At 53.3% G+C, this 22,299-nt stretch overlaps 1 protein-coding gene across 9 annotated transcripts in view; it reads left to right on the top strand.

Annotated features, from left to right (window-relative positions):
• Nucleotides 1-8,832: 8,832 nt before the first annotated feature.
• The window catches only part of RBFOX3 (RNA binding fox-1 homolog 3), a 435,991-nt gene continuing 422,524 nt past the window's right edge, over nucleotides 8,833-22,299 (top strand). For 6 of the 9 annotated variants that reach the window (XM_040244733.1, XM_040244727.1, XM_040244730.1 and 3 more), the window contains exon 1: nucleotides 8,858-8,923. The gene's annotated coding sequence lies outside the window, so the exon portion shown is untranslated. Of the gene's footprint in view, nucleotides 8,924-10,033; nucleotides 10,431-22,299 lie in introns of those variants that run through there. The other 3 variants (XM_040244731.1, XM_040244725.1, XM_040244732.1) reach the window with 3 other exon arrangements.

Genomic DNA, 22,299 nt, shown 5'->3' with positions numbered 1-22,299 from the left:
CTTTCACCCTGGGTTGTCTCTGTGGAGCCTCAGAAAAGGGAAGAAGCTCTCTTGACTTCATCCTTGTTTTAAAGACCTTCAAGTCTAATGGAAAATTCTTGTTATTTTTCATGATGCCTCATCCCCCACCTTTTCCTTTTAAAAGTATTTTATGCTCACAGCCAACGTTGTACCATCCACAAACATGTTATTGTGAGTGCAGTTTGGATGAAACTGTAAAAAGAGAGCATGTGCTTCCATCCTGGCCTTGGGAGCACAAAGCCGAGCACAGCGGTGCCTGGGTGCTCCCAGCTCTGCTTCCTCCCTGCTCCTCCACCAGCTCTGGCCATGCATCCCTCTTTCCTTTCTCCTCCTCCTGTCTCCAGCCTCTGAACCTACTTAATTACCTCTGACTGAAGACAGCGGAATGGGTAAGTCAGTTAAGATTCAGGCATGTTGCCTACACAATTCTAAGCACCTGGATCTTGGGGAACGTGGGGAAACTAGATAGATTTTCCAGCATGCATCCAGATGCCTCTTATCTTGCAGACACCCTCGGCCTCTTCTGTGTCCTCCGGAAAATCCATTTGTCCAGGCGGATGGGCACGTCTTCTGCTCAGGCAACCTGTGCCTTCCCTCTGTCCATGACCTTGCTCAGATTCAGCTGAGCACATCCACACAACAGGGACAAGAGTGCTACTTCTGTGGAACAAGCTTAGCACAGACCTTCCCACAGGATCGCCCGGGGTTGCCTAGCAATCTGACAGCACTCTGCCTCAGCAGACACACGCCTCGGATGGATTTTTCCTATTTTTAATTTGTTTTCTGGGTGGGTATTATTGTGCAACCACAGGCAGAGCTCTAAGACATGGCATGGGTCCCACTCAAAACAAGCAGATCCGAGAAGATCGGGAAGGACCCAGCTGCCCCCGAGCGGGCCACGGCATCTGTTCTGGGAGGCTCTTGGCTCTGTCGCCCCTGGTTATGGAAGTTGGATGGTGCCTGGGAACCCTCTGCTGGCTCCTCTCATGCAATTTCCCAGGCCTTCTCGGCTCTTCCAAAGCAGCCAGGTTACCAAGCAGCCCAAAGAGGGAAATGTGCTCGATGTGGGCCAGGGACCCTGAGCTGCCTGGATCTCCCTCTGACATTTCCCAGCCACGTGGGAGGAGAGATGGGACGATTTGCAAGTGGCTCACCCTCCTTTGGAGAAGATAAATGTCAGAACTGAAAGCAACTGGGTACTGATATAGAGCTGCCTGCTCTTAAATAAAATATCAAGTCTGGAAGTGTGTGTGTGTGACATTGCAGATGCACCCACCCGCTCCGCTGCATGTGACATAAGAGGCAGGGGGCGGGGAGCGGGGGGTGGGGGCAGGGGTGGAGCCAGAGGTGGGGTTCAAGGTCTGGAGCTGCTACCCGGGCGTTGGGAGGCCCCCGCAGAGCACCTGGACAGGCTGACCTCCGTTCTCTCATCTTTCTGGAGTTGCCTCCAGCTCTGAAATGCCGGGACGATGCCCGCGACGGTGACACCAGGGGAGGGGATGAGGTCATCAAGGAAAATAACGTGAAGGGACTGACAGTGGAGTCTCAGGGAAAGCGGGCATTTAAGGAGGAGCAGGGGAAGCAGAGGGAGCTCCCTCGGGAGGGAAGAACAGAGAGAAGGTTCTAGAAAGGGAGTGGAGAACATGCCACCTGCCTTGTTCCCTGCTGAGAAGGCCTGGGAAATGCATGAGAGGAGCCAGCAGAGGGTTCCCAGGCACCACTGAACTTTCATAACAAGGGGTGACAGAGCCAAGAGCCTCCCAGAACAGATGCTGTGGTCCGCTCGGGGCAACCCCTTGAATGATTCACTGCGTGGAGGAAGGGGCACAGGCTAGTTGGTCTCTAGGGACGCCAGCAGGGCCATTTCCAGGGGGATGTTGAAGAGGAGGTGGGGACCACTTGTGAGAAAAGGGAAGGCGATGGCAGGAGAGCATCACTAGGATTTGTTCTCAAAGGATGGGTGTGGACTGACCATGCTTTTAGGCTAGAGCTCCTCAGAGCAGGGAAAGTGGAAGAGGAGAAAGCCTGAGGGGGCTAGACCAGTATGTGGAGAGGATTTGAAAGGAAAGAGAGCAGGAAGAGGAGTTGAGCATGGATGGAAGATGAGAGGAAAGAAAGCTGCTTAAATCTGAGCCCTCCCTTCTTGGGGAAAAAGAGAACGCTGTCTATCTGTCTGCCAGGAATCAGGGTCTGGAGCACCGGGAGTAGGCAAAGTTTGGGACCATTGTTCAGGTGTGAAGGGAGACTGGGAGGCCGGTCCAGCTGTTGGGGCCCCTGTCGAGGCTGGGTGTGTGTTGGGTGCCTCTCCACTGGCTGTGAGCAGAGGCGTGGGCCTGAGCCCGTCAACCTCCGCGTTGTCTCTTGTTAAGTTCTTGGATTGGTGTCTCTGACCTCCAAGGTTTCACTGTAACCTATATTTCACAGGATCCAAAGAGATCCAAGCCCCGGAGCCCTACAGACTAGAAGCTCTTGCATGGCTGCTCAGACTTAAGCAGCTTTCTTTCCCCTCGTCTTCCATCCATGCTCAACTCCTCTTCCTGCTCTCTTTCCTTTCAAATCCTCTCCCCATACTGGTCTAGCATGTTGTGTGTGAGAATCTTTTCTTAAATTTATTTTTAATTGGAGGATAATTGCCTTACAACATCGTGTTGGTTTCTGTCGTACATCAACACGAATCAGCCGTAGACACGCACATGTCCCCTTCCTCTTAAACTTCCCTGCCAGCTCCTATGCCTTCCCACCCCTCTAGGTTGTCACAGATCCCCAGGCTGAGCTCTCTGCACTATACGACAGCTTCCTGTCAGCTCTCTGCTTTACACGTGGTAATATATCTGAGCCACCAGGGAAGCCCAATGTATGTATCGCAATGCTCCTCTCTCCATTCGTCCCACCCTCTCCTTCCCCTGCTGTGTCCGGAGTTCTGTTCTCTATTTCTGAGTCTCTATTCCTGCCCTGCAGATAGGTTCATACTTTTTTTCTAGGCTCCATATATATGTGTTCATATTTGTTTTTCTCCTTCTGACTTACTTCACTGTACAACAGGCTCTAGGTTCATCCACTTCACTATGGTAGGACCTGTGGAACTTTCCCTACCGGGAATCACTAAGATAGACAGCACGTCTTCAGAGTATCCTACCACGTCCTGGACTGTGGCCAAAGGGGAAAGCCCAGATATCCAACAGTGGTGGTGGCGAAGTGAAAATATTTATATATTTATATGTAACACAAATACTGGAGTGTATTTGTATGTGTGTGTCTGTGTGTAGCGAGACAGAGACAGAGAGTGAAATATTCATTCTTAGCAAGGAAGTTATGACTGCATTAAGTGACCTTCTCTGTTGGATTAAACGACCAAATAAGGAAGCCTGGTAATGGATGTAAAGTACACTCTCCAGTAGCCCACCAGCTGGTCATAAAAGACTGACAGGGACAAAGAAGTCCCTTGGATTGTGTTTTCTTCAAACATATTACTGTTTTAGCATCGTCTTATGTGCAAGCTGATTAACATAGAGAGCTAGCCATGACATCCTTTGGGCTGCTACTCACAGAAGCCTGGGAGAAGAGAAGAGAAGAGTCTTAGGGATCACAGACTGGCCTCAGCTGCCTGGGGGTTTACTCGAGCCCTAGGTAGTCAGTGTACTCACTGGCCCTGAATGGACCATGGCATCAGTTCTAGAAAACTCTTGTCAAGGTCATGGGGACTCCCTGGGAAACTGAGGTCCATCCCCAGCTGGGATGTCTGATAGACTGGTGGGGGTGGAAAAACACAGATCTGAATTTTATGTTTCTTAGCTAACCATGGCCATCCTTCTATTTCTAAGAAAACAAAATAGCACACTTCTGATGGGGGAAATGAGTGTCTTCAGCTTATACTGGTGCCATGCTTGCAGAGGAGAGCTGAAATTCTATCAGGACCTGGCCCTGTACAGGCCAAGTACAGATAAGAACCTGGCAGGTGCAACTGGCATTAAAAGGGTGGTACGACGTCAGAAGGCATTTGAGTGATGATATCTCTCAGCAGGTCTATGTATTGGACAGTTGAACGTGTCACCACCCTGCTCTCATCTAGACAGCTACTCTCCTGCGATCTCCCTTCTCTCTGATTCTGTGGAATTCCCTTCTTCTCTCCCTCTCTTACTGGATCCATTGTTTCATCTATCCATTGTCATCCTCTTTCATGCTTTACTCCCTTGTTTGATTGTAGCACATCCTCTAACAGTTTCCTGAGAAATGGTACATGGTGGGTAAATTTGTCTGAGACCTTGCACATGCAAGCATCTTTATTTAAATCTCACATTAGATTGTTCATTTGGCTACATAACGGGTTCTAGGCCAGACAATATTTTCCTTCAACACTTTGAAGGCATTACTCCATTATCTATTAGCTTCTGCTGTTGTTGAGACTTCTGAACAAAAGACCTCTGCTCTTTTCTATGAAGCCTGGAAACTTGTGGAAGCCTTGAAACTTGTGGAAGCCTTTTTTTCTCTTTGGGATTTCCTGGTGGCTCCCTGGAATGCGGGAGACCTGGGTTTGATCCCTGGGTCGGGAAGTTCCCCTGGGGAAGGAAATGGCAACCCACTCTAGCATTCTTGTCTGGAAAATCCCATGGATGGAGGAGCCTGGCAGGATGGATGGATGGAGTCCATAGGGCTGCAAAGAGAGACACAACTGAGCGACTTCACTTTCTTTTTTCTTTTTCTTCAGTGTTTTGCGTTGTGTGGTAATATGCCTTGATATGGGTCAATTTCCATCTGCTCTACTGAGAACTTGGAAACTCATTTCTGGGAAATTTATAGAATTAAATAACTCTTTCAGGCAGGATGGAATGGAAAGAAGGGTTGCTTTTGTATGGGTCCTAGGCTGCATGAACTGGTCATCTAATTCTTTCATTCTTTCTTATTTTTCTCCTCTTTGTCTTTTTGCTGTGCATTCTGGGATAGCTCCTCCCTTCCATCTTCCAACCTGTCTGTTGAGGTTTTTGTTTCTGTTCTCACACGTTTAATTTTCCAGTCCTTTTTTGTTCTCTAAATGTTCTCCCTAAAATAGCATCCTGCTCTTGGTTCGTAAATGCAATATCTTATCTGCTGTCTTTGAGGATATTAAATGTCTATTTCTCCTCCCTGCCTAATGTCTATTTCTTTGAAGTTGTGCACCACACCCCTAGGTTCCCACCTGGGTGGCTCTTTCTCTCAAAAGCTTTCCCCCAATGTCTGGTAATCCTGGGTTGTCTACTCGCATTTAGGGGAAGGGATTGCAGAGCTACCCGAAGGTCTGAGGATTGAGTGGGCTCATCCACTGGGGATTCTCTCTAGGGAGACTGGCTCAGGGCTCTGCTGGGAAACAATAAAATTACATCCATAGGTTTCTCCAAAAATCTGCAGGAGGGGGAAGAGACTTTTCTAGCCTCTTGCCTGGAGGATGTTGGTGCTATGGGGGCTGGGTGGGGCTTTCAGCCTTCAGAATGAGGGACACCCCTCTGTCACCATGCATGGAGTCCCCCAGGCCACAGAGCCCCTGCTTCACCCTCCTTGAGGAATACCCTTCCATGGTGACCAGCCATCCAGTGATCTGGAGTGGGCAACCATCCAGGATCTGAGGCTCTTTAAACAGATCATCACCACTCCTAGCTGCCTTTTTTTTTTTTTTGGCCAACAGTTATCTGCCCCATGTCTCTAAGCCTTTGGAGGTTCTATTTCTTAGCTCTCCCCATGATGGGGTCAGGACTCAGCTCTGCAAGGCCAAGCACCTCTTGTCCATTTGCCTTCCTGCATCCCACATTTTGCTGGTGGTTGTCTTTTCTCTGTTCTCCAGCTCCTTGGGGGGTTTTCATCTTCAGGAAATCTCTTTTGGTAGTTTTAGTGGGGTTTTCAGAGAGAGTAAAATTAGCTATGTGTGTTCAGTTGTCATTTTAGGCTCCTAGCTAAATCTCCTTTTGCTTCTTTCTTAGTGTTGCAAAGGGCTGTTCCTGGTTCTTCCTTCTTCTTATTTTTTTTTTAATGAAGCTTCCAAGTCAGAGGTTTATAAAATTCTGTTCAGTCATATCCCAAGACAGGAATCCCCCCTGGCTGATACTAATATGAGGACATACAGTTTGGCCCTGAGCCCCTTTTCTGGGCAGATCCTCATTCCACAGCAGCTGGTGCTGGGAGGCCAAAGTCCCTGAGGCTTGTCATGAGGCTCTAGCCTTGCCAGGGCCTCTCCCTGATGGTGATCCCAATGTGCACATCCTGGGGCTGATCCTGCCACCAACACCAACTTCAATCCATGTGCTCAGGGGTCTGCATGGACCTACAGCATGCTGAGCCCTGGCTGGGTCTGGTGGAGCTTGGGAACAAGATTTGGTGCTGTCTTCCGAGAGCTTCTCTGGAATGATCCAGAGGAGCGACTAGTAAAGGTCGTGCCTGGGAAGCAAAAGGCCTGCCTATAGGAAGACAGGCGGGTGATGAGGAGTGGGTGGGCTCAGCCACAAGTTGGAGGCCTGGACCATCTGACAGCAGAGGACAGAGAAAGCCAATTAGGTCTTTTGAGCAGGGACATGCTATTTCAAATATGGGGGCTGGGGAGAGTTCAATCAACCAAGCAGCTGCCTCGTTGGTAGACAAGGCATATATCCAGTGTTTAGCTGTAGGGCCAAGAAGCTAACTCGAAATTGTGTAGCATGACTCCCCCTGACCAAGACAGATCAGTGACCCAGACAGGGAGAAGGGCCAGAAATTAAAAAACATCAAGCTCATGAGTGGACAGTAGCCACTTGTTGTGGACACTATCTGTCCTTGCTCTGCTGGGAAGGCAGCTGGCAGCGCAGAGCCCTGGGCACAGAGGAGCTGAATTTATATCCCTCCCTTCACTGTCTCTGAGTCCTACAAGCTCCAAACAAACTCCAGACTCCATGACATGGTCTTTGCCTCACACAGAAAAGCAGGACAGTCAGGTATAAGAAGAAATCTGTTCTAGAAGCAGCATCCAGAAGTAAAAGCAACCTGGCACAGGTTTTTCATTTGCTTTTAGCTTGAGAGGGCTTCCCTTGTGGCTCAGCTGGTAAAGAATCTACCTGCAATGTGGAAGACCTGGGTTCAATCCCTGGGTTGGGAAGATCCCCTGGAGAAGGAAAAGGCTACCCACTCCAGTATTCTGACATACCGAATTCCATGGACTGTATAGTTAGTTCTTGGAGTTGCAAAGAGTTGGACATGATTGAGTGACTTTCACTCCACTTCACTTCGGTTGAGAATGTCTTTGATGGCTCAGCTCACTTCCATCCCTGCTCTCACCTTTCTCGACGATGCTCCAGGCCTGCATCCGATAGTCTTTTGTGTACAACCAGGAGCAAGGCTTTGCCTAATTCCATGGTTCTGTTTGGGACAGTCAAGGCCTTCCTGCCTGCCTTTGGTGTGACCTCACTGCTCTCCACGGAGAAGGCGATGGCACCCACTCCAGTACTCTTGCCTGGAAAAATCCCATGGACAGAGGAGCCTGGTAAGCTGCAGTCCATGGGGTTTCAAAGAGTCGGACATGACTGAGCAACTGCACTTTCACTTTTCACTTTCCACTTTCATGCATTGGAGAAGGAAATGGCAACCCGCTCCAGTGTTCTTGCCTGGAGAATCCCAGGGATGGGGGAGCCTGGTGGGCTGCCATCTCTGGGGTCGCACAGAGTCGGACACGACTGAAGTGACTTAGCAGCAGCAGCAGCAGCAGCACTGCTCTCCACGGGTCTCATCCTGCCAGCCCAGATGATCCCTACTTCTCTGGCCCTTAGCTTCTGCCTTCCTTCTGCTCAACTTCCCAAGGATAGAGACCCTCTCAGACACTACATCAGGGTCCCTTCCCCTAGGGTGGGGGAGCTGGGAGTGGGGACAGTGAATACTTGCTTTTCTGACTTTAGGCAAATTCTTAGCTGACCTCCTACAAGTGACGGCCCTTACCGAGGTGGAAACGTTTGAATCGGTGTGGTTGGTCATTGTGGACAGACACCCCAGTGGTGACTCTGTGTGGCTGATCACTCACTCTTGGATTCCCAGGAAGGCAAGGCAGGGAATATCAAGCCCCAGTAAGGAGTAGGAGGTGTGTGGGCAAATTGGAAGAGGAGGCCAGGGGGTGCAGACCGGTGGCAGAGGTTGGGGAGCAGTCGCCCTCGCTGTCCGAGTCCCATTCCTGGGGCCCGAGTCCCATTCCTAGGGATCCCCAGTGTTGTTCTTTCTTGGCCAGGGCCAGGGCGGCAGGAGGGTAAGGGTCCTGGCAGGGGCTGCCCGGCCTCAGGATCGCTGCAGGAAGGGAGGGAGGGAGGAAGGGAGGGGAGGCGGTCCGGGACCGGAGGGCGGCGCTCGCGGGAAATCGGGCAGCCCCGGGCTCTGGGGTCCTCCGCGCCTCGCCCACCTCTCTCGTGCAGGCTTTCCTCCGGGCCGGAGCTTCGGGCCGCAAGGGTGCGTCGGGCCTGCGCTGTCCCCGCCGCGGCCCTCCCCGCCCCGCCGCCCTTCCCGGCCGCGCGGCCGCCCGAGCCCCCTCCCTTGCCGCGCGCTGCGCGCTCCGCCAGGGCCGCCGCCGCCGCCGCGTGCTCCTGCTGTCTCTTCGCTCCAGCCCAGCGAGCCAGAGGAGCCGGCGAGAGGGAGAGAGAAAGGGGGAGGAGAGAGGCGAGAGAAAGAGAGAGAGAGAGGGCGGCAGCGAGGCAAGAGAGCGAGCGCCGAGCCTCCTCGGACAGCGGCCCCTCGGCGGTCCCAGCCGCTCGCGTGGTCGGAGGAGACGCGGTCGCCGCCGCCGCCTGAGCCCGGCCCCGCGCTCTTCTCGCCGCCGGCTCGCCGGTGCCCGCGCGGCCCCGGGACGCCGTTGCCCGCTCGGCGGCCGGGATGCAGCCGGGGCATGGCCGCCGGGCCCCTGTCACCTGCCGCGGGGAGCGCTGAGCCCGTGAGTAACCTAGCCCCCGCCGCCCGCGCTTCACCCCTGCGGTGGTCATTACCTTCCCGTTGAACGGGCTGGGCTCGGGGGTGGGGTGGGCACGTCCCGGGGAGGGGCGCACCGGACCCTGCAGGGGGAGGCGGGGCTGGTGGGGGCGCGGGTTGCAGAGCGCGGACGGGGACCGACCCGAGGGCGCTCGGGGAGGGGTGGCGCCCTCGGGGTCAGGGGTCTCCCCGCGGGGTCGGGGCTCTCTCGGTTCCCTCCTGGGCTCGGGTCGCGCAGCACGTGGTCCAGCCCGCGGCCGGAGGGGCGATTTTGTGAATGGGAAGGCCCCGGGGTCGGGCTCCATGGAGACGCCGGGGAGTCCCGCGCACTCGTGGCGTTGGTCGTGGCGGTGGTGGTGGTGGCGGCGGTGGCGGCACAGTGCCCGGCGCGGGGAACTCCCTGGCGGGGGGAGGCTGAGCGGGAGGATATCCCAGTCCCGCGGGGCGCGTCCAGGGTACGGAGCTGGAACCTGCGCGGGTGGCAGCGACCCTTGGGCACCCAGTCCCCGGGAACCCTGCCTGAGTCCTCGAGGAGAAGGGTTCACCGGAGGAGTTGATAACCCAGAAGAGTTGTGGGGAGGAAGGGTCTCCCACGGTTCCCTAGAGGCCCCGGGCCCGCAGCGTCGCGCTGTGCGCCGGTGTGAAGCGGCCGGGGGCGAGCCGCTCGCAGGGCCCTCCAGGCGGCGGGCTGGGAGCGCTCCCCGCAGAGTCTCGGGAGTCAGGGAGACTCCGGCGTGAACCCAGGCTGGTTCTCCGAGCCTCGGCCGTACCCAGGGGCTGGCGCCGCCCGGCGCTGAGGGAAGCTGGCTCGAAGGCGGTCAGGCACACCCGGTCCAAACTTTCTGTCCCGGTGGTCTCAGAGGTGGCGAGACTCGCCGGGGGCGGGGGGCGGGAGGGGTCCAGGGCTCGTCCCCTCCGGAGGGCTGTCTCTGGCGGCACCTCGGGGTGACGCAGCCTCCCCCGGCGCGGAGCCTCTCCGGGTTTGCATCCCCGCAGTGCCCGCGCTGCCGGGGCCCCTCACCGGGTACGCGCGGGCACGAGGACGCGGCGCGGGGCGTGGAGGAACATTGGGTCCCCATCCCGTCCCAGAGTGGCCCCAGGATCCGAGGTCTCACATAGGGTAAGAGGGCTTTACTGGGAGTCCAGGATTTCAGCTCCTCCAGCTGCCGCGGGGTCCGGCGAGGGTGAGGAAAAACTCCTTCCTGACGGAGCTCTCCAGCTTTGGGGAGGGACTGGATTTATTTAATGGTCACTTTAAAAAGGAGGCCCGCGGTGCCGCTCACGCTGATGCACGAGACATTCCGCGGTGGAGGAAAAGGACCGGGACGGAGGGACTCAGCCCTACATCTCAGCTGGGGGTGAAGTCGCTTCTCCAGCGCACCCGGTCGCTAATTTCCAGCTGAAACACCCGCTCGGCTCGGGGGACGCCCTGGGCGCGCGCCCGGGAGCCCGGGGCACTTAGTACAGAGCAGGTAGGAGGCTAATGGAGTGGGGTCGCCGGTATGAGGTCTATCAGCCGGCAGCCGGCTTTGGTTTTACTGGTCTGCAAATAATCATAATAAAAGTATAAACATTGCAGCAGAACCTGCTCATTAAGTGTGCATCTCGGAATTGGGCGGATGTCTTAATTAGGCCGCGTTGTTAAGGGGTATATTGCACTAATTAAAACCAGACCCTCCAGGTGAGGGAAAATTGTGAAGGGAGAGAGGGAGAAAAGTTGCAATGAAAGCGCAGCCTGATGGAAGCGGGATGCAGGCAGGTGGGGGCCTGGGACCAGGGGGTTTGGGGAGGGCGTGGCAAAGGAGCTCCTTCTGAGCATTAGGCGGGCTTGTCCCACAGTCCCCGTCTCCACCTTGGGGCTCAGAGCTCCATTATGCCCTGAGGATGGAGGTTGCCACCCCCATCCCTCCCCAGAGACTGGAGGCCTCCCTGGGTGGGCACCGGGCTCACAGACACACTCTCCTGGAAGCAGTGCTTAACTCATTTCCCAGCCGGGAGCTTCTGAGAGGGTAGAGCAGACCCCTGGAGAATGAGGTGAGAAGGTCTGAGGGGTTAGGAAGCAGAAGCTAGAGTGGAGTGTCTGGTGCTCGGGGCCTGGTGAGGCAGCTGGAAACCAAGGAGGGGGTTTGCTAGAGTCACGTGGGCTGTCTGTGCTGGAGCTGCTGGGCTTTTTTGGCACCACTTGCCCATTTCCAACAGCAATCCCCTCCTCCTTTAAAAGAGGACTCGAATGATTACTCAGATCCCCACTCCAGGGGCCTGAGCTTAGAGAGAACTGAGTCCATCCTTGGGCCTTGGGTAGCTTCAGGTCACCTGCGGAAGCTGGAGTCCAGGAAAGTCCCCACAGGCCAGGCTCTGGCTAAGCTGGGCCTTCATTGCAAATGCCTCCTGTCCAGTGCCCTGGGAAAGGAGTCGAAGCTGGTCCAGGTGTATTCATGGCCTTTCTGCAGGTTCCCAGAGGCCAGGCTGGAGGGAAGGCTGAGTCCTGGGCGGCCCCTGCCACAGGGGGCGCAGCTGGAGGCAGCATCAAGTACAGGGCCAGGGCCCGGAGCCTGCTCTGGTGCCCTCCTCCCTGAGGAGGTTGTCCTGGGGCCGCTGGGGGCGCTGCCGCAGCAGTGGCTCTCTTCACCCTGCTGGGGTGAAGGGTTAACCTAATGCCAGCCAAGAGGCAGATTTAGAAGGGAGGCAGATGGGAGGACTCCTGGGTACCACTCTAGAGTGGGCCTCTGTTATGTTCCTGCTACTTGCTAAGCTTTGAGCTCTACCAACGGCTCAAAGAAATGGCTTCCAAGAATTGGAGAGAAATTATGGAGCTCTTTGGTTTTTGGGGTGGACTGGGCATGGTATTGGCCAGAGAAAATGCCAGGCCCAGTTCTGGATCGCTCCTTGGCCAGCCTGGTCCAGCTTGGGTGTTGTCTTTACCCTACAGTCTTCTTTACAGCCCCTCACTCACATTCAACCATGGTGCAAGGCCGCTTTGTTCTGTGATGTGTAGAAACTGGAGGCACCTTACTCCTAAGGGCAGAGATACTGGTTGATTTATCCCCACTTCCTCCTGGGCACGTGGCATTATTTGATGCCTGCTTGTGGAATTAGGAGTGAAGGAATGTAAAGGAGAGGGAAGCACCTCTCCCACCTGTGCATGTCAGAGTGGTGGTGTGTGGGGTGAGGGGCAATGTAAGGAGCCTGGAGGAGCCATGCAGGGAGAAGCGGCTCATCGAGCCTGGAGTGACAGTGAGCATGGAATTGAAACGCTCTTTTGCAGCTGTTGTGGTGTGGGGTTTACCTCATCTAGCCCATCCATGTGCCTGCAATTTTGGTCTTTTTGGTCCTGGTTGTCTCTCTGTGTTTATTTATTTCCACACTCCTGCTTGATACTTTGTTATAAAGACAAATGGAACCTGACTCACAGCTGACATTTGGTGAGGAATTTTTTGTTTTTAAACAAGTGAAGGGGAAAAACCATCCTGAAACTTCCTCCCTTGAGCAGAGATGCTATGCTCCCTCCGTGGGCACCTGCCTTTCCCTAAATCCCCGCCTGCTGCAGGCTTTTTCTTTTGCACGCGATGCCGGCTTTATAAACACATCCCATTTGCACCTACATCTTTTGATTAGCTGCAGTGTCTCCCCACGTTCTTTCATAAAGCAGCACGTTATTTTCACAGGTTCATGAAACATTCAGACAGCCTAAACATCTTATTTTTTGCTGCCTCTCTGAAGTAGGTTTCTCTCTGAGCCATCACTGTCTCCTTTTTATTTATAACGTTCTGGTTCCATCTCTCTCTCTCTGTCCGTCTGTGTCTCTTTCTCCTCCCCTTTTATGTCTTCTTTTCTCCCTTTTCATTCTGAGTGGTGCAGGCCCTTGGTATATGACTTTCTCTTTGAATTACGTATGAGAATTGAGGACAGCTCGTGTCTACAGGTGGGATGGGGAGTAACTGAGTACATGGTGAGGTCTTTTCTTTGTGGAGGACTGCAGACAGAAAAACGAGTAGAAATACCTCACTTAAAGAAATACCTTGTGACGTGGACTGGTTTGATTTATTAATATAAAATGTACATTTTTAAAGTGCAGCGCACTTAGTAAATGAGTTTGCTGTTGCAGTTTCTCCAACACATGAGCTGACACCAAAACATGCCTTAGAAGGTGACTTGAGATGATAAAGAGCATCAAATCTGCTACTTCATTTGAAAGCATTTCCTCTAGTAGCCTGGGGAAAGCTCCCAGTATATACGTTGCATTTTAGAAAGTGTTGCCAGGGACCAGGTGAAGCAAAACTGAACGCTATGGCTCAGGAGCCAGGGGAGCCCCACGAGGGACGGCCAGCCAGCGGGGCCCACAAAAGACTGCTAATTTTATTTAAGTTCCAGGGGCCTAAAGATGTGCTCACCGTGCGACAGGGGCCCCTCCTTTGGATCTAGTCATCACCCTTTCTGTGTAGCTTGGGGCTGGCTGCTGCTGATTCCACCTGGGGAGTGGGCTATAACTTGCTGGCATCAATTTGTGTGGGATGGGGTGGGGTCTTCAGAGTCTATAGTTTCCTCTGAGGACCAAGAGCAAAGCAGTTCGGTTGCAAGTTTTTGAAAGGTCTGATTGTTTAAAGCCAGAGAGAATTCCCAGCAGAAAAAAAGAAGGAGGGAGGAGAATATACATATTTTGAGCAGAATTTTATAAAATATTTCTTTGGTTCATGGCTGTCCTAAGAGCTTCTTCCTAAGATTCTAGAAGAACAGAGGCATGAGTGAAGAACTGCCCACCCTGTACCTCGCCACGCCGGTTCCCTCCCAGATCTCCTCCTGGTCATCAACCCTGTGTGTCAGGTCTCAGCTGTTGCTCAGAGAAGCCACCCCTTCTGGTCTCTTATCGCTTCGGACTATGCCTGGAAACCAGGAGGAGAGGGCAGGTGGTCAGGTTTGTCTTTTTTTGGCCTTTCAAGAAAATAGTCCCGCTTGCAGGGGAGGAACTGCCTGGGGCACACTCGCTCCCAGCCGGCCCCTGCACAGCTTCATCACGTCCCTTTTGGAGGACCAAGTGAAGCTGTAACAGAAGTCTTCTGTATGGAAGAGAAGAGAATTCTGTGTGTCTCTATTTCTCCGAGGCGTCCTGTCTGACACCAAAATCCTTCCACCAAATCAAACAAGCCAGAAGTCAGCCAGGCCACCCGCTCCCTCACAAGGCCGCCTGTCCATTACAACTATGATGTACCGGTAGTGCCCTGCACAAACCTAGGGACCGTTCAGAGCTCTGTGTGTGAACAGGTGGAGAGCTGCCGCCATGCTTATTACTGTCTCCTTGTCTGTGACACCAAATGAAACAGGGATGGTGGTGACAAGAAATGTGGTCCTCCAGAGTCTAGGTACTTCCCCTGCACCCCTGAAATTTGCGGCCATCTCAGGATAGTTTCCTTTTAGGTAAGGATAATGAGAACACAAGAGAAGCACATTGTTCTCGGCAATGAAGGCTCTTTTTATGTAAAAATGCAAAACTCTATTGAAGCCAAAGAACATAAAGTTTACTTGTATTAAAAAAGTAGATACAACTTGGAGAAAGATTTAAAGAGGTATGAATACCTAGGTACATTTAGGAGTAATTTCTCACTAAACTTTAATAGCTCAAGATCCTTCCTGAATCTAAATGAGATGCTTCACTATAGGATCCAAAAGAAAATAACTCCTAATTTTCCTGGAACTTTTCTTTTAAGGGCTGGGTGCAGGGCAATGCTCCAGGGTGTGTACATAAAAGCTTCTGGGCCACTTGAAATCAAAGCTTCTGCTGATGATTTCTCCCCCGCCCCCATCCCTCTTTCCTTTGGCAATAGCAAGAAGGGCTTTTTAACCTTCTGTTTTCAGCAAGAGGTGTTAAGATGAATTTTTAATACTTCAGTGAGATCGCCGCACACACCGTGGTTTCCCTACTTTTCTCATCACCTTGAGATGCAAGAAGCAAAAGGAAAATCAGAATGATGCTTCAGGCTGGGTCTGCACACAGGTTCCTGATGGGCTCCACCCTCTCCTGACTCATCCTCCCATCCTTTTTTTCCCCTGGAGATCTACTCTGAATCTTCGTTCAGTTTGTCTCATTAACCGGCACTGGCTTCCCTGAGATTGTGCATCGTGGCCGTTCCTTCTTGTAAGAACCATCCTTCACCCCTGGGACACCCACATTTAGACGCACATTTAAATAGAATGCAACTTCTGGACAAAGCTGTGAGTTAATTACCTTACTTGAGACCTCAAGCCCATTAAGGGTGCAAGGAGCAGATCCAGGGCACTCGCCTGAGATGCAGCGGGAGGCTGTGTGCAGGGGGCGTGAGGGGTGAGGCCAGGCTCTGACTTCCAGGGTGGTGGGACCGATTGCAATATGCCGGAGGGGAGGGCATGTAGACTTCCCAACCCTGTGTCCTGGGTTAAGCTCGTGAAGCCCAGCTTGCTCAGCTGAGAAGAGGGGCGATGTAATACACGTAAAGGATCTGGTGCACAGTAGGCCCACAACAGCTGGTGGTGCGCACAGACCTTGCTTGGTGTCATCCACATGTTGGAGGAATGAGCGTCTTGTCAGAGTTAAGGAAATGGATTCTGCACTGTTTCCTTTTGCCACAAGGAGATGATGCTGTTTTAAAATGGTTCCAGATAAAGTCGCAGGTGCTAGGACAGAAACAAGCCTTAGCATTCCTGTATAGGTGAGGATGTCGTTACGTGCTCAGGGGGCTGATGAGGGTCCCCAGGAGGAACCTGGCAGCTTATGTTCTCAGGAACACGGATGGCCAGGCAGAAAGACACGAGTGAGGGTCTGTCTGTGGGGCTGTGGTCCCAGCGGCCACCCTGTTCATGGCCTCTAGGGGTGAAGGGGCCTCTGGCTGCTCGAGGTGTGCCCCACTGATGCGCCATCACCCCCTCCCCATGCCTCCTCTCCCGGTTGAATGCCAAGGGACACAGGAGGAGGGGGAAGTGCTGGGTGCTTTACTTTTGCAGGAGTGGCTTTGGATTCTAAGAGATGGGGGCCCTAGCTCAATGTCAGCTGGATTCTCCAGGAGGAGGAAGAAAAGAAGAACAGGATCGTGACCTCCTGCCCTTCCCAGACGTCTCTGAATCTGAAGATCGCCACTATGGCACTTAACGCTCAGACTGAAGGATTCTATCCACCTCCGCATTCAGCAAGGAGATGTTTTTGATTCTCAGGACCCAAAGTGTGACAAACCGAAACCCAGTTTTGCAAAACCCATTAGAAATAAACAAAGTGTGCATGCCTTTCTGGAATATTCACGCTCCCTCACTGAAGGGACCACTGAGATGCCATTAGGCACAGCTGGAGCCCCCGCTGCAGGGACTGGTGACGTGGAACCAGGGCCCAAGGGCCTTCTTACCCAGGCTCCTCGTTGATGGGGGTGGGGGCTGTGGTTCACCAACTTCCCTCCTGCGTCCCGCAAGCTACTCATCGTGGGACTGAGAGTGCCTGCAGCCTACCTCTTAGGGGTGCTATCCGCGGGTACATTAGTCAAGTATTTTTAAATGTTCACAGAAAAGAGAGGTGCTGGAGGAATTTAAGGTGAGAATTATTGTTTTGGGTTGGTGTAATATTATAATCAACACTCCCAAACAGCCAGCGCCTATCAAGTATTATCATTCCAGAAGTCTGTTCGCTCTGTTGTCAGCTGTGAACCTTTAACTGCTGACCAAAGGGAAGGAGATAGAGAAGCCGGAGGATAGCCTTTGTTTGGTGAGAGGCCCCATTTCCTTGTCCTAACTTCGGAAGCCCTGAGGTTGGTGTCTGGGACAACAGGATGAAAGGCAGCTTACAAGCATGTCTCCCCCCGCCACCCCCACAGACTGATCTCTCCTAGAACAGTTGAGAAGAATGTACACAGAATCTGCATTCTTTTGACCCTCCCAGCATCCGCTGGCCAAGACTGGGATCTCTCCCTAAGGTTGCCTTTGTTTTCTTTTTTTTTTTTGCCTTTGTTTTCGAAAATACATGTCCGGCTGCATCAGTTCACTGACAATATTGCGTGGTTAGCGCTGGCTGTCCTGACTTGTCTGTGCTTAGGCTTGTAAAAGGAATGGTGCATGAGTGCTTTTCCCCCATGTAGATGGAAATCCCATTTCAGAAGTAGAACTGTCTGGACAGAACAGATGGGCAAAACCAAAACCAGGTCATCGATATCAGAGCTGACATGTTAAAAGTGCAGCGCGCAGTCCTGCCCTCCCCACACCATGCTTTCCTCGTCAGAAGTCACCACGGAGACTGAGGGAGCGCTAATCCACCTGCCCCCCTGCCCGTCATGGACACAATCGTATGTTTTGCTCAGATCCTAAGAAGGAAAACCCACAAGACCAGACTTGGAAAATTTCGGCCCCCAAGGATAATTTTTCAGAAAGTAATGAACGCTAGAAAATGAGGGCTATAAAGGAAGTCTTTAGGTAATAATCATAACTATAATGTTCACCACTTTGAAATGCATTAATATAGACTAAAATTACAGAAAATATGAAGTCTGCTGGAGGGGGAAGGAGGCCTGCTTTGGAGCCTGAGGCCAACCTTCCGTGTGCTTGTGGCTTACCCCCTCCCCCATCTCTTACGGAGAGGTCCCTGTGCCCCCAGCTGAGACCAGTCACACACACAATGAAGGTTGCATGGAGGATAGTATTTCCTCCCCAGTCGGTTCCTTTCAGGGCTGTGCTGTTTTGCAGAAGGCAGGGGAATGCCAAGACTCTCCCAGGGTCTGGCCCACTTCATAGGAGTCAGGCTGCTTGAGAGCTGGGCTCTGTGAGGCCGGTGTGTAGACACTGGCTCAGGAGGGCGTAGCCCAGGGTACCCCATGCACACTGTGCCTACTGCCGCCTCCCCTCCAAGCTGCAGTGAAGACTCCCCTTCAGTGCCCTGGGGTTAGGAGCAGACACAGGGCACATGGCCGTGCTCCTCCCCTCTGTCTCCCTCCCTGACCCCACCAGCCTCTTTCTCCTGCTCCCCCTCCCCCAGTCCCCGCCTTCACCTTCAAAGCCAGCAGACTGTTCCAGCGGGATGCAGGCGAGGGGCTGGCAATGGCAGGTCAAGCAGCGCTGAGCTCAGAGCAGCCGGGAGGAAAGATTTACGGTTCCTCCCTGCCCTGCTGGATGGACAATTAAAGCCTTGCACGGCTGGAGGAGAGCGGGTCGTTAAGAGTCAGGACGGTCAGAATAAATCAGTCACCTCCACTTAGACGGCTGAGCTAGGCTGCTTCCGGGGCCTATAGGGCAAGAGTCCCTTGGGTGTGGGTTTGAAGGCTCTGCAATGGACGATCTCTGCAATTGAAGGATCTGACATGCTCTGGGCTCCACCCGAGACTGGGCCTGAAGACCCCAGTGTCTCCTCACAGATGGGGATGTGCTGTAGGGCCTTCCCCGGAAGTTCTGAGTAACGCATTTGTGTTTTGTCTCCTGAGCAGCTGGCCGGCGAGAGAGCCACAGACTGGAATGCTTGTGGGTCAGAACAGTGGACCCCAACCTGCCAGTAGAGTGTGCGTGTCCATGGATATGTATGCGTGTGTGTGCACAGATGTGAGTGTTGGCATGTGTGTGCACGGTGTGTGTGTGTGCACGCACATAGATGTTGTGTGTTCTCACCTCCTGGACACTTGCAGGCTCCACTTGTGCCTCAAAACCCACACATCCCGCTGCCAGACTGCCTGGGGCGGGTGTCTGAGCGCCGGCCAAGCCCAGCCATCGTCCCTCTCCATTTGTTCCGTGTCTGACTTCAGTGCCTTGGAGACTGGCAGTTTCCTCAAGGAAACTTTGTCTTTGTGGAAATAAGATGCCAAGCGTTCCTCGGCCCTCCTACCGGCTAATTGATGATGTGATCCCGCGTGGGAGCCTTGTCATTCCTGGAAACGCTCTTTATTTCCTGCGTTTCCCCACCTCCTTCCCCGCCCGCTCCCGCCTCCCCACTGGGGTCGGCTTTCCACGATGGTGGTGGAGCCACTCCACACGAGCCGCGGGCTGCGGCGTTAGCGGTATTCAGCCAGCCAGCACGCCAGGCCTTTCATTAACTCGGATACTACAATTATGTGCGCCGAAAGGCTGAAAGGGCCATTTAGGATTTTTCTGCTTAAAAAAAAAAATATTCCTTTTTTCACAGCCATCTGCCCAGCCCTTTGGGGCCACAGCTGTGACACGGAACGGTGCGTGGCCTTCAAGCACTCCTCGGTGCTCTTGACCCCGACCCTAATCCATCCATTGGCACAGTGGGCAGCAGGGTGGGCGGGGCCCCACCATTGTTCTGCCTGGAGGTGCTTTGCAGACTATTGGTACAGCAGGCCCGGAGGAGTGTGCTTCCTGCTGCGGTGACTTAACTTTTGGCACAGCCAGGGCCACTGAACCGATGGCCGTGTGCATGGCGTGTGTGCCCTGTCGACACGTGAGCATGCCCCTCAGCATGGAGAGGCTGCTCCTGCTGCCTTCGTGGAGAAAGGTCAGTGTCGGGGCTGTGGCTCCCGCTTGCTTCCACAGAGGCCACTCGGGCGTTTTTGTGGGAGAACGTAGTTTACATGGCTTGTGCTGGCCCCTTGTGCATACACGTGTGTGAGTGTGTGTGCAATTCTGCCTGTGGGGATTAGGGTTTGGGAGGAATTGCCTGACTCTCCCCAGATTGGGTGAGTGGTGTTGTGGGACCTGGCTGGGATCCCCAGGGGTCTGGTTTGACAATCTCTGGACTCCTAGAGAGGAGGAGGCATGGAGACGTGTGCACTGGCTCCAGGTCACCCTGCAGAGAACAGCCACCCAGAACAGAACCTGGACTTGTGACGGTGGTGCTTGGACAAGACGTGCCTCCCTGTTGGAAGGTAATTGCAAGTCTGGAGACAGCCGCTGCCTTGTATGCGGTACCCAAAAAACTCATAAAAATGTTATTCAGGGACCTTGTTATCTTAGAAAAGAAGGAAAGAACCCAAGCACCAAATAACAACCAGCAACTCACAAACTTATTTTTTTAAACTTCCCTGAAGTTGCCATGGTTACCCGCATGCGTGGTTCCTGGCTCTCTTGCTCTAAGTGGAGCGGCTCAGAGCAGGCATTAAACCCTTGGTGCGGGGCTTCCACGGTGTATCCGCCCATCTGAGAAGCCCGTTTGTGCTCTGGCATGGAGGGAAAGAGTGAGGCTACAGTAGAGATTTTGCAGGACCACAGCGCATGATATTCTAATGTAGTGCTTCTAAGACTGGAGACAGAATTTGTCTCCCACGCTAAAATAATTATAGCTGGGAGAACAGAGAAGACATGATTCCAGGCCCTTAACGGTGAGGAATGTGTGTGTGTGTGTGTGTGTGTGTGTGCACGCGTGCACGCGCATGCCTTATTCCCTGGTTCTTCGAGGAGCACTTGTCTGTACCCGGCTATACATGTAAGGGTAACCACGACCTGCCACATCCCTACACCTGTAGACTGTATAGCATGTATCCAGACCATGGTATGGGAGGCCTTGGGGGAGAAGGATGCCAGACCAAGATTCCTTCCAGCCAGACTTCTCTCTACTCAGAGAGCAGAGCCCACAGAATGAGTCGAGGCACATTCAGCTATCTGTGGGCTCTCAAGGGGCCCCCCGTGTACCCACGGTCCAAGCTCAGCCTTTGTAGCTGGAACATTAGCTAAAAAAAGAAGAGACCAGGTGGTTGGCCAACTGCCTTGTCACCACCTGCCCTAGAGTCTGACTGCTTTTCTCCCATGGGCATCTGGCCTCAGGCCCCAGTGACCTGTGGGGTGTCTCCTCCCTGCTGATTGCAAGGTGAAGCTGTTCTCTTTTGACAGACAGTGGGGTGCTGAGGCCAGGGGTGGCCTGGATTTCTCCTACAGGATCTTAGGAATGGTTGGCCAGTGGGTAGATGGTGAAGACAGATGGGGATGTTCTCGATTCTCTCGCAGGCATGGGACAGAGCATATCTAAGGCTGATGGGCAACTGGAACTTTTGTGCTCCTCACACAAAGGACAGGAGAAGCCATCTTCAGAGGCCCCTTCTCATGGCTCCCTCTTGGCCTGACAGCACCCTGTATTTCGCAGCACTTTCTGGGAGCAGTAATTAGCACTCATAAGGAAGGATGAAAAATGATAGATCCTGGTAGGTGTTTGCACACCTCTCTGCTGTGTCAGATTGCAAAGGCTTTGATGGCAGGGACCCTGTTTTCCCCCAGAGCTTGTGGATGCCTCTCTACTTGCAGTGTGTTCTTAGTCAGTGTTTGTGGGGGTTTTGACAGCTGGCTGGTGGAGGGGTAGAAGCAGGCCTGGTATCCTGTTAGCCCTCCATCCGGCTGGGTCAGCTGGGCCGGCAGGTGAGGGGCCTAAGGGGTTTCTGTGCCTTGGTTTTTTCTGTCAGTGGAAGGCCTGCCGAGTCCTGGTGGTGGGAGGGTTTGCAGGAGGCCTGGTCCTCCTCCTGGGTGTGTTGTGGGTCTACTCTGTGTCCAGGGGCCTGGAGCTGGGCTGCTGCCAGAGGGGCCATGGGCCCACTGGTCTGTAGGAAAGCCTCGTGGTTTCTGGCTTGGAGAAGAAGTGGTCTCAGCTTCAGTCCTGGGGGTGGCAGAAGTGAGGTGATGCCCCATGGGCTTGGTTGGGCTGTGCATCCAGCCACACCAGCTTCCTCCCCTTCAGCCTGGAAGTGAAGGGACTTGCACTGTGTGCCACTGTTTTCCCAGAACCAAGGTCGACTGCCAAAGAGAGCAGAATGCCTCCAAAAGTGAGTGGGGAGACCTCAGATGTGTCTCTCAGTCCTATTCTTTGCTGGGCTTGGAGTAAGGGAGTAGATGAAAGGGAAAGAACATTCCTAGGAAGATGCTGGACTCTTCTAGAAGATGCCAGAAGAGAGCCTGAGGCTCCTTATGTGCGTGACCCTGGGTTGGCTGAATCCTGTAGAGGGCAATGTAGCCCGTCTGCTGGGGAGTCATCTCGTGATTATTGATGCTAATGGAAAACAGAAGTGAAATGGATAATTCAAGATGGCAGATGAATCAATATTATTTATATTTAGCTTGTGAATGTGCTGCATATTTCTCCGCTGGCAGATTGGCCTTCACAATCATATTTTGCAGAATCCAAGAATCTGCTGTCGTCGGGCCAAGGGCTGCCACCTTGCTCTCCTTCCAGGAGAGTTGTTGGAACACACGCACTTGATCCCCTCGTGACTTGGCCACCAGCACAGAGGGAAGCGCCAGGGCATCCTTACTAACACCTGCCCTTTCCCTATCTCTCAAAGGTCTCCCACTGCTGACAAACCTCCTGTAGTGGGGACTGTGTAAAAAATGATTAGAAAGAATGGCTTATTCAAACAGTGAGTTTTATGCAGCTGTTTTAGATGATGTGGAAAGAAAGCCCCAGTGCAGTGT

Source organism: Oryx dammah, unplaced genomic scaffold (genome assembly GCF_014754425.2).
Source record: "Oryx dammah isolate SB20612 unplaced genomic scaffold, SCBI_Odam_1.1 HiC_scaffold_8, whole genome shotgun sequence".
Lineage (NCBI taxonomy): Eukaryota > Metazoa > Chordata > Mammalia > Artiodactyla > Bovidae > Oryx > Oryx dammah.
This window is presented reverse-complemented; position numbering and strand designations above follow the sequence as displayed.